The 12,233-nt window shown below is 34.4% G+C and overlaps 2 long non-coding RNA genes across 2 annotated transcripts; both read right to left on the bottom strand.

Annotated features, from left to right (window-relative positions):
• Window positions 1–2,603: 2,603 nt before the first annotated feature.
• LOC131945122 (uncharacterized) lies at window positions 2,604–6,796 on the bottom strand. The gene is made up of 2 exons (XR_009387114.1): window positions 6,667–6,796; window positions 2,604–3,145 (listed from the first exon to the last, which is right to left on the bottom strand). It is a non-coding gene; the product is annotated as an uncharacterized LOC131945122 (long non-coding RNA).
• A 2,104-nt stretch (window positions 6,797–8,900) lies between these two features.
• On the bottom strand, window positions 8,901–10,929 carry LOC131945123 (uncharacterized). The gene is made up of 3 exons (XR_009387115.1): window positions 10,708–10,929; window positions 9,179–9,307; window positions 8,901–8,961 (listed from the first exon to the last, which is right to left on the bottom strand). It is a non-coding gene; the product is annotated as an uncharacterized LOC131945123 (long non-coding RNA).
• Between the last annotated feature and the right edge of the window lie 1,304 nt (window positions 10,930–12,233).

Raw genomic sequence — 12,233 nt, 5'->3', positions numbered from 1 at the left:
TTCTAAATCGAGGACTAACTAACTATCTCACAGCCTATAAGACCATAAGACAATCATAATAATGTTAGAGTATAAGTCTATATTATAGTTAGGCGTATTTAGGTTAATTGAAATTAATTACGCTTGATGGCTACATACTATGAAATATATACATTAAAAAATATTAGTGCACTTTAAAACCCTTAGTAGACAACAATAAAGATGTATTGTAGGCCGAGACAGTGGACAGTATTTTAATCATCTTTTTTTTTTTAATAAATAAAAACATTTATTACATTAATGTAATATTAAGCGATTTGACATGACCAATAATAAGTCGTTTACGAATGACGCAATACTCCTGAAAAGGGGGTGTGGCGGGATTGTGCGACGAGGAGTGGCTAACAAAGTGTGACCTCACGCCTTTGCATTTGGGAAATACTTTTAAAATACAATTACGCAGCTTTCTTTTGAATGTGATAAACATATAACGATTGCATGATCTATGCCAATATTCTCAATTTTTAGCGATGTTTTCTAAAAAATGTAAAAGCATTTAGCTGGCAAACGTCTTTAGGAGTGAACATGAAGTGTGAAGACTGTAAAAAGGGAAAAAAAAGGGGGGGTGGAGGAAAATGAAAGGTGGATGTCTGACATTTTTGTAAGACTGGGGACAGGTGTGTGTGTGTGTGTTTATAAAAAAAAACACCTAAAAATTGAGCCGACTGAACCGCGGAATGAAAAAAAAACAACAACAACTAGTAATGGTATTTAGGCTATGTACGGAAATTTATAAACGTTTTTTTTTTTATAGTTCTACTAAAACATAATTAGTTGGTAAACCAGGCAAGACAAAGCACAGTTTAAGATAAAGGCCCTTCGGGCAACTTGATGGATACCTGAGCTAGATGACATAGTGTCGACCACACTGTCCCTTCATTAATGTCAATAACAGTAATTCAACTCCTCACAACAACGGCACACGTTACCGTTAAGTAAAACCCTATATACAACAGTGTTTCTTTCAGGCATCTGTTGGGGGGAGGGGGGGGGGAAGAAGTACCCTCCCCAGAAGCACGTTTTATCCCTAATGAAATCATAAGTTAGGTGAACACACCTAAAAGCTGTGGTAGAGCTTTAAAGCATACATCACAATGCAGCTTTTAAAACGGAAACCCTCTCATTAGAAAATGGAAATCCTCTCATCAGTATACCATAACACTGACACATTGCTAGTTCGTTAAGTTGTTACCACCATTATGATGATCAATGGATGGAACTTGCTAATGATAACGTGCTCTAGACTGATTAGACTCGGGCCCCATAGCACAAAAGGTGTAAGAAAAATAGATGATGACAAGATATTGTTTGTATAATTCTGACATTTTTTCTGATAAAGATGTGGGCGCTAATATAACAAAATATTGTAAACGATTTCGATTTATCCCCTGAATGTCAGTTAAAATAAAAACTGTTATGTAATTTTTTAAGAATTCAAAAGCTCCGATGCTGTAAAAACTTCCATAAGCATTTCTAGAGTTTGTTATATAAAAAAAAATTAAGATTTTTAGCACTGAAGTCATATATATTCATCTTGTTTTTTTTTCTAACCAAGGGAAAAAACTGCCGTAATTGGATACCCATTAATAATTTTCTAGGTTGCCTCCCCCTTGATTTATTTTTCTCGAACTCTGCAACTTCCATATAGTTTTATTATCGAGCAATTAAAAAATTTACAATGATGCTTAGAGGTGTACATCATTTATCATAATGTATGTTAGCAGTCTTATAATGTTATACGCTCTATCCTGGGACGTAAATATCATGCAGGTGGAATTATTGTAAAAACACTGTATATATCAGTTTACAGCCGTACCCTTTAAACTTTATGTGATGCAAAAAGCTCAGCTACAGCTTGTTAGAAAATTTTGATTTCGGATCCTGAGTCCACCCATCTCTAATGGGTACCTCAATCTATCCGCAAAGATAAACAGGTAAACTCTACTTCAACTGCCAAATGGACCGCAATGTCAGAAATGGTAAAATAATATTTAGCAACATACTTTTAATAGATTATTCAGTAGGACTATGCTGTATTAGGTGGTTTTCTTATGTGGTTTTAGCAATAAGCTTAGGACTAAAGTTGATTGCAGAAGAAAGCAAAAATTATTGACAAGATTTGGGTTAGGATATTTTATTTTTTTCTCGTTGTTTCTGGGCGATATTCAACTCAGGAGCTAAAGCCAGCCACAAAGTAGAGACATAAAAGTTCGTGTACAACTTGTATTTTCTCAGATATAACTTCTACAGTATACATTGATGCAGTGGCGTAGCCAGGATCGTCTCAAGGGGGGGGTCCAATTTTTACCCGGGGACAAGCTTTCGATTTGCACACCACTCAGACTTTCGATTTGCAACCCCCCCCTCATACTTTATATATATACCGAGGGGTCTATGGGGGGTTGTGACCCCCCTAGCCCCCCCCACCCCCCTGCCTACGCCACTGCATTGATGTTTTTTAATTTGTAACTTAAAATTTATAAAACATTCGGCCCATTATTTTAAAATGTACAAGCTACTCACAACCAAGCAAATGAAATTAAAAGAATTGTGACGAAAAGGAATTAATGTGCCATAACTGATGTTATAAATTTATTTTTATAATCCATAATTAACCATCCTTGCTTTAATTAACCAGTATTGATAGGTCTATAAATTATAAAGATGGTAAAAAAACTATTACAATATTAAAAAAAAAACATTCAGAGCTATATCTATACATTCCTTCACAATCATTAAGGCCCTTATCTTTATTTGTATTTACAATTTTTGAAGGTTTAAAACTATTAAACACAGGTTTAATTATAATTTGGTTTTACAAAATAAAAAAATTGAATGTCGGAACATACAAATAATTTAGACCAAAACCTAACCGACAGTTCATATAATTATACAAGCTACCATATTTTCTTTCTTAACTGCAAAAAAAGGCAAGGCCAAATGTAGAAAAATTGCAGTTTTACAGTAATTCTAATCACTATACAACATATTAGCTATCATAACTATAAGGATACCATAGTACAATTATTTACATAGTTGAGAGACACCGTTTTGATCAGTCTTGGTCGTAATATTCTGATTTGACTTCATACAACAATTTAATTATCTGAAAAAAAAGGAGTTTTGAATAATATTATACACAAGAGAATAAATTGATTAATAATAATAAGCAATTAACAATACATCTGTCGTATTTGATCATATCAGAATTTAAAGAAGCTCGATTTGTATGAGATCAACCCCATATTTTATATCATGTATGTAGTGAACAAGAGAAGGGGACGAATGGGGGTGAATGTTGTTGTTAGGGTCCACTTGGTACAATATCCCGTTCGTCCTTGTTCAGTTCTCGTGCTGTGAGTTGTAATAGTCCGGTTTGTACCAGTTTATGAAAGGATATATAAGGTGTATGAAAACGTGTGTGATTGCCTCAGTTTCGTCCAGATCTCCAAGGTTAGTATAGGTTAGGTTTATACTAGTTTTTAGCCACTGTATCATAGTTTTACTAAATTACTAGCTTGTGTGTTTTGTGTTTAGAATAGACTGTGTTAGGTGTAGATAGTGTAGATACTATTTTATTCTTTTAGTTTCAACGAGCCTTTGTTGTCATTCAGTCTTGTTTTGTAACCCGTTTGTGGTTGTTTGTCTTATGTGTTGCGCTACGCACCAGATCACCCGTTACAACATGTAACAACGAACAATCCTAATATACTAGGCATGCTGCCCAGCTTTGCTTAGGCTTTCGAAAACATTGAGAATTTGAATGCTTAATTAATTCGCCCGAGGGTCGGTCTACGACCTCAGGAGTTATGAAGAGGTTCCTCCGTGGACATTTTTTTTCGATTTATAGCTCATATAAGGCGCCGGTCAGTCGAGGTCAGTTTTGACCCCCTCATCGTAGACTTTTCGGCCAACCGGCCCCGGTGTTCTGTCGCCCCAAGGCAAGATCCTGCCAAATTTGAAGCGCCTGCGGTGCCGGGAAGTGCCCTGTCGGGCACCCGACAACTTTGCTTTATATATTATAGAGATTAGCAAATTGCATATATCAACAAAGATTTCAATAAAGTAATTAAGGCCTGAAATACTTTAGTATAGAAATGTATTATTTGAATAGATGAATCTAGAATATCTAGATCTAGAATCCAAATAAATAAAATAAATTTTATGAGTTTAGGCCGGAAAAATTGTATTGTATACATTTCATAGTGTACGTAGATCTAAATCAAATTTGAATGAAATAGTTAATTTCTTTTTATTCTAAACACGGCAGATGACGTCATTAGTTAATGTATAAGCAATAGTGACGTCCCAGTTTTATGCGTTCTTTTTCACATCTATTAATGCTTTTCCGGTTGCATAAATAATACTGTTTCTCTACATTCGAATACGCCTTTAATTTTTATTTTTCTTCTTTAAATAAAATTGTGGTTATACATTTAAAACATCTAACATATTATCTTCAACAAAAGTCCGTATAAAGTTCTCCATATATCGCTGCCGTTTCTGACGTGATGTCCGGCGAAAATATTTTGCGGACAGACAGAGAGAGAGAGAGAGAGAGAGAGAGAGAGAGAGAGAGAGAGAGAGAAGTGCGCACATGGGGAATTATATATTAGGATAATTCCCCATGTGCGCTCTTCTCTCTCTCTCTCTGTCTGTCCGCAAAATATTTTCGCCGGACATCACGTCAGAATCGGCAGCGATATATGGATACCTTTATACGGACTTTTGTTGAAAATAGTATGTTAGATGTTTTAAATGTATAACCACAATTTTATTTAAAGAAGAAAAATAAAAAATAAAGGCGTATTCGAATGTAGAGAAACAGTATTATTTATGCAACCGGAAAAGTGTTTAAACTTGGGACAAGAACGCATTTATCAATGCTAAAAAAAAGAGCACGAAACTGATGACGTCATCTTCCGAGTTTAGAATAAAAAGAAATGAACTATTTCATTCAAATATGATTTAGAGCTATGTACTCTATGAAAAGTATACTATACGATTTTCTCGGCCTAAACTTAAAACAAGTTAATTAAAAAAGTCTAGTGACATTTGTGCGCAATTTCCTTATGTTATCTAAAAATAGCTCTGACGTATAATGTTGGGGTGCGTTCAAGCTAGAAGAACAATCGGTTTGTAGGTGTTTATGTAATTTTAAAATTTGTGACCGAACGAGAGAATATTTTTGAAAACTTTCTTCGGCAATATTGTTCTAAATTATGACAGGAATCGATTGGTACATGTTTCAAGTCGCTAAGTGGTCTGGTTGCCGAGATATGGGCCAAAAACTGCTTTTTTTCGAGATTTTTTGGCTTTTCTGGGAAATCCATGAAAGAAACCCGGAATTTTTATGGCCTATGTTCATCCTCGTAACTTGCTTAACATAATTGCTTTTGGAACTAGTCATCGATATTGCTTCGTTGAGGAGGAGATACGACTTAAAGCTGCGGACACACATTCATCCATCCATCCATCCATTCAGAAATGACGGGTTAATAAACGCAATTCTCCAGAATGGAAATTGCGCTAAAAATTATTTTATCTATTTGGATTCTAGATCTAGAGATTCTAGATCATATAGATCTAGATATTCTAGATCTAGATCTAGATGATCTATAAAGCTAAGTTGTCGGGTGCCCGACAGGGCACTTCCCGACGCCGCTGGCGCTTCAAATTTGGCAGGATCTTGCCTTGGGGCGACAGAACACGGGGGCCAGTTGGCCGAAAAGTCTACGATGAGGGGGTCAAAACTGACCTCGACTGACCGGCGCCTTATATGGGCGAATTAATTAAGCATTCAAATTCTCAATGTTTTCGAAAGCCTAAGCGAAGCTGGGCAGCATGCCTAGTGTAATTAGAAACAGCGAAACACGAAGAAGAAAAAAAAAATCAAACAGAACTAATGTACCGAAACACTTAATAAATGTAAGTTTTTTTGTATTCACTACTTTCGCTTTAGTCTTGTCGGACTAGAAATAAATTTTGAAATAATGTAATTTTACTGGTTTTTTTTTTTTTTAAATAAATATTTCATTTCAAATTTCAACACAATGTGTTTGGTAGTTGAAAACTTGAAATGTTTAAGTCTAACTGGATGGGTTGTTGAAATTTGCAAGGGAAATGTGCAGTGAATTAAACAGTGTTTTTATTTTATTTAATAACGCCATGAGCATGTCGTTTAGATAGTTCTTTAAGAACATGTTACACTAAACGCACACACACAGACACACACGGACGTCCACACACACGTCAACGTCAACGTCCACACACACACATACACACACAAACACATACACACACACACTCTCTCTCACTCTCCCTCCCTCACACACACACACTACTCACACCGATGTCACACTAAAAGCTGTTGGGATACCTTGTCATCCCAGATAATATTAGACAAGGTCGTTCACTAACACGCACCCACGTCCGCACACGCACCCACGTCCGCACACACATACATACACACATACACACACGCATACACAATTATGTCCACACACACACATGCACAAACCCAAACACACACACAAGCACGTCCACACAATCACTCGTGCACACACATGCATACACACACACGTCCACACACACACACACTCACATCGACACACTAACACAGCCTACCTGTGGTTGTTTTGATCATCTTTCTACTTTCTACTCTGACATCGTATCGTCAGAGCTCGTAGAGATGGAAAAGATTGAGGATAAGGAAGATGAGGATATAGAAGAGACTACTGATTCCATCTCATCGCCATCGACAGCGCTAGGAGACACGCCTACATTTCCGTTTGACATTATATATATATATATATATATATATATATATATATATATATATATATATATATATATATATATATATATATATTATTTATGTATGTATATAAATAAATAGATACACAAAAAGTATATATGTATGCATACAGTGGCGCATATACATATATATATATATATATATATATATATATATATATATATATATATATATATATATATATATATATATATATATATATAATGTATGTATATAAATAAATAGAAAAAGACACGCCTACATTTCCGATTGACATTATATATATACTAGGCATGCTGCCCAGCTTCGCTTAGGCTTTCGAAAACATTGAGAATTTGAATGCTTAATTAATTCGCCCGAGGGTCGGTCTACGACCTCAAGAGTTATGAAGAGGTTCCTCCGTGGACATGTTTTTTCGATTTATAGCTCATATAAGGCGCCGGTCAGTCGAGGTCAGTTTTGACCCCCTCATCGTAGACTTTTCGGCCAACCGGCCCTCGTGTTCTGTCGCCCCAAGGCAAGATCCTGCCAAATTTGAAGCCCCTGCGGCGCCGGGAAGTGCCTTATCGGACACCCGATAACTTTGCTTTATACATTATAGAGATTAGCAAATTACAAAGATAAACAAAGATTTCAATAAAGTAATTAAGGCCTGAAATACTTGAGTATAGAAATGTATTGTTTGAATAGATTCTAGATCTAGGTAGGGTCTACATCTGTGTAAGTCTAGATTTTCCGTAGATCTAGATCATCTAGATCTAGAATCCTAATAGAATTTTTTTTAAGTTTAGCCCGAGCAAAATAAAAAATAAAAATAGTATAACCAAGTTGACTTGGTGCGTCTCGAACCCGCACCACCTGCGTGGGGTTAAGTACACTATCATCTCCGCTACATAGGCACCTTAGAAAAAACGGAGAATAAAAGACGTATTTTAAAATCTTAACTTACGCGAATATGCCTATTCTTTCAAATTAATATTTTTTATCCCAAATTAGCCAGTTCCAAACAAAGACTTTGTATAAAATAATTATGTCTTGAAATAGTTTAGTCCTAATATAGAAATTTATTTTTGGAATAGATTCTAGAGAAGTTAGAGTCTAAATCTAGATTCTAGATCTTAGCGTCTACGTCTCGATCTAGTTAATAGTTATTGCGTAGATTTGTAGATTTAGATCTAGTCTAGATCTAGAATCTCTAGATCTAGAATCCAAATAAATAAAATAAATTTTATGAGTTTAGGCCTGAAAAATTGTATTGTGTACATTTCATAGTGTACGTACATCTAGATAAGAGATCTAGATCTAAATCAAATTTGAATGAAATAGTTCATTTCTTTTTATTCTAAACACGGCAGATGACGTCATTAGTTAATGTATAAACATTAGTGACGTCACAGTTTTATGCGTTCTTTTTCACATGTATTAATGCTTTTCCGGTTGCATAAATAATACTGTTTCTCTACATTCGAATACGCCTTTAGTTTTTATTTTTCTTCTTTAAATAAAATTGTGGTTATACATTTAAAACATCTAACATATTATTTTCAACAAAAGTCCGCAAAAAGTTCTCGATATATCGCTGCCGATTCTGACGTGATGTCCGGCGAAAATTTTTTGCGGACAGACAGAGAGAGAGAGATGTGCGAACGTGGGGATTTATATATTAGGATATATATATATATATATATATATATATATATATATATATATATATATATATATATATATATATATATAATATTTATGTATGTATATAAATAAATAGATACACAAAAAGTATATATGTATGCATACAGTGGCGCATATACATATATATATATATATATATATATATATATATATATATATATATATATATATATATATATATATATATATAATGTATGTATACAAATAAATTTAAAAAAAGCATATATGTATGCATACAGTGGCGCATATACAACGAGCTGTCGACAGTGTTTCTTTGTGCGTCTATTAGGTGAGTAGTTAGACATTGCTCTACCCACCCCTACCCCATCCCAATCTATCTGTACACAACCAAATTAAAAAACCATTAGATTTATTACCGCTGGAAGGGGTAGTAACCTGCTGAACACAGACAGCATTGATAGACGTTTTACCATTACCTGAAATGGCGTTAACAATTTAGTATTCATATAAAAAATTATATATATATATATATATATATATATATATATATATATATATATATATATATAATTAGAGAAAGAAAAAAGAAATATCTATATAGGAAAACTGATGACAAAAGAGCGAGAGAAATATCTTACAATTATCTTGTTAAGGCTAGGGATGAAGATGTACGGAGTGTAATGAAACACTTACACGATACTACTTGCATAACGGTCATACTGGTCACCTCAACACTTGGGGCGTCATTAACATCATTATGCTCTTGCAGGTCAAATATATTCCCCATATCTCGATTAGTATGGATGCATCCGAGTACCTCTACTGCAACATTTTAGTTAGACAGAATAAATGAAATTTTTTACTTCATAAAACTCGGAGATTGTTTTGTTTGATTATAACACCTGAATGATTGAAGATTGTTTCTTTTGATTATAACACATGAATGATTGAAGATTGTTTCGTTTGATTATAACACATGAATGATTGAAGATTGTTTCGTTTGATTATAACACATGAATGATTGAAGATTGTTTCGTTTGATTATAACACCTGAATAAGAGTTAATAAACCTAAATGAAGTTTCATAGGCCGATTTCAAAGGCCAGAAAAAATTGTTTTATTTCAAAACTATTTTAGAATGAAAAAAAAAAAAACGAAAAATAAACCGTTTTATGAATCATATGAAATGGCAGGAACACTTACAAAAATAAAATAAAATAAAAAATTGTGGTGGACAATAATTTACGATTATAAACAGTACTCCTTTAAAACCTAAATTATTTCTCAATTTAAAATTTTATATTTGGCAAAAAAAACAAAATAAAAAAAAAACAAACGGATCAATCAATCAACAACTTTCTCATCAGATTGTTCTTGGATGTACAAAGGCTATGAAAGCAAATCTAGAAAAAAAGAAGGCTGAAATTGGAATCAACTGGCCATATGGCACGTAACATGTTAACACAGGGGCGTAGCGAGGGGGGGGGGGGGGGGGGCGGGGGGGTGCGGACCGCACCGGGTGACACCATTTAGGGGGGTGACACCAAGGCAAAAAATAGCAAGCAAATAGAAAATTTGAAAGTTTGTCCCCGGGAAGGATCGCTACGCCTCTGGGGGGTGACACCATTAAGTGCCGCACCGGGTGACACCCGACATCGCTACGCCACTGTGTTAACATAATACTTAATTGTGTTGAAGGATATTCCCTTTAATAGTACTGTTCAGATGGAAGAAAAATAAATACGATCAAGGTGTTTCTTTACAGCCATTCAAAATTTGTCTTAGTCTTACTAAAATGAAATTTCAGGTTAAAAACTTGGCTCGATGTAAATAAATAGAAATGTAGTATTAATAGCAAATACATTTTACCATGTTCACTGCTTTTGCAACTTTTGTAAAATTCATTCTGCCGTAAAATATCAAATTTCAGAATTTTTTTCAGGTTTTGATTATATTTAAAATGTTTAAGGCCTCAGCAATAGCAAAATTGACAAAAAAAAACCCCAAACAAACAAAACACGATTTTCATCTAAGTCAACAATAACGATCGGTCATCTCATTAACTAAGTGGTGTGGATTCCCATTGGGACCACCCCCCCCACCCTACCCCCCCCCCCCCCCCCCCCAAAAAAAAAACAAAAAAAAAACAACTAAATCTCGAAATCTCGAATTCAAGAGTCTATTTATCTAAAAAAATGTGTTATAGTTTAAGTAAGATTTACCTTAAATTCATTGAGTCACATTGTTTTCTGATTCTCTTGTCTTTTTAATTAGTATTTGGTGGTTGGTTGATATGTTTTACATATCAATACTAGTTATAACGTATCAAAATATATTATAAATTGATTAAAGGTGGTTTTCTTTATTTTCGATAAGTTATTTTATAGGGCTTGATGTTTGCAAGTTGGAAAATGTAATACGGAAATGACATAGATATCAAAAGAAATATTGCGTTGTGATGAAAACAAAATGTATCTTCAAAACCATACTCGAGTTTTGCGAGGAATAATTTTTGGTTTCAATCTCTTTAAAAAATAACTTTAAAAGTAATAATTACCTATATTTAATAACGTTAAAAGGTAACACTGACCGTTTTCTTTTTTTAAACATAATAACATTTTAATAAAAATAGCAATTTAAGTAGTAAAGACAGTAACATAGTATTTAAAAATGTGGAATAAAGAAGTAATATTATTTTACATACATAGTTATAATACTCAATGGGATAGGATGAGAATATAATAGATAGATGAATGAGAAATGTTGTAATGAGTCAATTTAGTTGAATTTAGGAGGCCATTAAATAGTTTTTTTCGTTTAGTTTTGAATATATTTTAGGATACAGATAGCTTTATTTCTAATTTGTGGAAGATTATTCCACAAATTAAAATAAGGGGTCATCCATAAATGACGTCACACTGATGGGGAAGGTGGGTCCGTAATTTTGTGGGGTGTGTGATGAGGGTGAGGGGGTGGGGGGGGGGTTAGATGGTGTTACGTCACACTTTTGCATTATAAACAAGCAATGTTAGAAAACGAGTTTTAGCCGTTATTTCGCGTTTTAGAAAACGGTTTTGATAAATTGCAACAGGAATTGATCAAAATACTCTATGTTGACAGAGTTCTGACAACATTTTGGAAAAATATCAATGTTTTAAGAAAAATTCAACAGCAATTTTGAGAAGGGGGGAAGGTTGTGTCACGTCCTTTTAGGGGGGGGGGGGGGTCTGGCTTTTTTGAACGACGTATGACGGAAAGGGGGGGGGTAAAAATCGTCAAAAAAAAGCATGACGTCATTTATGGATGACCCCCCCAAGAGGTGTTTTTAGAACTATTTAAATAAATGTTTACAACAAAAGTAAATCTCTACTAGACCCTAGTAATCATGATCTTGATAACCATTTTTTTTCAAAACATTCAATGCACAGTTGAAAGAAAATTGACTTTTGGCTCATACTGCTGGTTTGTTTATAAAATCTCATTTCCGGTGTTTCTTTCAGACATTTTTCCAAGGGTCCACTAGTAGCTTTCAGGGAAGGATTCGGACAAGAATTTCCGGGAGGAGGCGCACTGGTAAAAGTATACGTTATATTTTGTTTTCTATATCTGCGAATTTCTACACGTTTTGTAAATGCATTGCTCCCATTCAGGGGCGTAGCGAGGGGGGGGGGCGGCGGGTGCGGACCTCACCGGGTGACACCATTTAGGGGGGTGACACCAAGGCAAAAAATAGGAAAATATATAGAGA

The sequence above is a fragment of the Physella acuta genome, unplaced genomic scaffold, assembly GCF_028476545.2.
Source record: "Physella acuta isolate Inbredline_101_S28 unplaced genomic scaffold, ASM2847654v3 ptg000525l, whole genome shotgun sequence".
NCBI classification, from domain to species: Eukaryota; Metazoa; Mollusca; class Gastropoda; family Physidae; genus Physella; species Physella acuta.
Note: the sequence above shows the minus strand (reverse complement) of the source record. Positions and strands in the feature narration are given on the sequence as shown.